Source organism: Salvelinus fontinalis, chromosome 11 (assembly GCF_029448725.1).
Source record: "Salvelinus fontinalis isolate EN_2023a chromosome 11, ASM2944872v1, whole genome shotgun sequence".
NCBI classification, from domain to species: domain Eukaryota; kingdom Metazoa; phylum Chordata; class Actinopteri; order Salmoniformes; family Salmonidae; genus Salvelinus; species Salvelinus fontinalis.
Window position 1 is genome coordinate 17,836,524 of NC_074675.1, and position 2,205 is coordinate 17,838,728.

Consider the following 2,205-nt stretch of genomic DNA (forward strand, 5'->3'; position numbering starts at 1 on the left):
CCTGGGGCTGGGGGGAGGAGCTGGCTGGGAGTGTGTCTGAAAAGCAGATTGGGTCGAGGGGGAAGGGGAAGGTTTAGGTAAAACACATCAGATTTAGGGGATCAAGAATGGTCTCCGAGGTGGTGTGTGTGTGTCTGGGATGTGGCACAAAGGAGTGAGGAAACCAAAAGAGTATCTCACCATCCTCACTAGAAATCCAAGGAACAGACGATAAAGCGAGTGAAGCAATTGATTCTGAGTCTGTTTATTGTCAGTTACATCGACAATAATGAAAGGAAATCACATAAACTAATTTTCAAACCATTCTTAAACATAAGTACTCATTACGAACTCATTAAAAGCAGCATAGATTTGATTGTTAAGGCGGTGATAAATACAACTAGGATTCTGTTATATTGAGGCATCAAGGTTACTGGTATTTCATGGTGGACTGGTCTACAAAGCGACACCCTGAGTACCTGGTTTCCAAAGTGTACTAAAACACACTCATATTCATAACAGCAATAGCCTGCTATTCACCTTCATCCACTCATCTCTCTCATACACACTCTCTTTCTCCCAGTCTCTCTCTCTCTCTCTCTCTCTCTCTCTCTCGCGCTCTCTCTCTCTCTCTCTCTCTCCCAGTCCAGTCATGTCCAGTCCACCACACAGTAAGTACTTTCTTGTTAGGCAGAAGATGATTACTTCAATCAATGTTTAACTGTGCAATTAACATCCATTTAGTTTAATATGTTGAACACACCAAGAAAACATCCCTGTCTGGACTCTTGGACACTCTCTTTCGCCCAATGAATAAATTACTCCCGTCACTGAGACTCAGTTTATTGGCTGGTGGATTTGTCAACTTTTTTCAATCTCCTTTGATTGGTAGGTTGTTAGTGGTGAGTGATCGTCACACTGCAGTGGGCGGGCTCTCTCACAGATTGGTCCTATCCCCTTGCACCAGATGGCCTCTTACAGCCCAGGTATCCTATAACACACGCAACAGACAGTGTTAGACACAGCACACTGTTGCACACAGTTTATTGACAATGTGTTTGATGTATACTGAATCACTCCTGCAAAGATGTGATGTACCTCACATGTGACGTCATCAACAGCATATTTCCTTGCTGCGATCTTGTACACCTCCCACCCTATGTTCTCCTGGGTGGTTCCCCTCACGTCAATGTAGTAGCAGTTAGCTCCGGCATAGTGGCAGGAGATGGCCAACACCCACACAGGGAGCCGTTCTGGAGGTGAACCTTCTCCATGGCGGTGCAGGAACACACAATACGGTCCGCCGGACAGAATGGAAAATAATGCGGGTCCTGGTGCATGGAGTGACGAGATGTCTTATTACCTGAGATAGATCACACACACAAATAAACATACATTAAATAGACAGGCTCCCTGTTTTCACTCTCTGGAAGGTGTGTCTATGTGTGTCTTTCTGGATAAGGGTCAGTGTTAGGGGTTGAGGGTCAAGGGTTAGAGGTTAGACCTGTGTCTGGAGGCTTGTTGACCAGCATGGTGTGCATGGCCATGATGTTGGACCAGTGAACACTCCACATAATAGTGCTCAGATGGTGCCTGAAGAAATGGTAACCATTTTACGGGCGCCTAACCAATTGTGCAATTATGTGGGGTTTTTTCGTGCTATTTGTAACTTATTTTGTACATAATGTTTCTGCCACCGTATCTTATGGCAAAAAGAGCTTCTGGATATCAGGACAGCGATCACTCACCTTGGATTAGCCAAAGATGTTTTCTTCAAAAAGCAGGACGCACAGGATGTACTTCAGACACCCGACAAGGCCAATATCCCGTCATTGGCAGGAGAAAGAGACGCAGGTATAGAGAACACAGGGCGGGGTGCCTTGCAAGGATCCGCCGACAGCGAGTGGGAAATCTGCTCTTACAATATTACTTTCCAACGTACAATCATTGGACAATAAATTAGACAAGGTACGATCACGAATATCCAACCAACGGGACATCAAAAACTGTGATATCTCATGCTTCACCGAATCGTGGCTGAATGACGACATGGATAACATTCAGCTGGCGTGATATACGCTGCACCGGCTAGATAGAACAGCACACTACGGTAAGACGAGGGGGAGCAGTCTGTGTATATTTGTAAACAACAGCTGGTGCACGAAATTTGAGGAAGTCTCTAGATTTTGCTCGACTGAAGTAGAGTATCTCATGATAAGCTGTAGA

The 2,205-nt window shown here is 45.2% G+C and overlaps 1 pseudogene; it reads right to left on the minus strand.

Annotated features, from left to right (window-relative positions):
* Positions 1–220: 220 nt before the first annotated feature.
* LOC129866069 (phytanoyl-CoA dioxygenase, peroxisomal-like) lies at positions 221–1,526 on the minus strand (annotated as a pseudogene).
* Between the last annotated feature and the right edge of the window lie 679 nt (positions 1,527–2,205).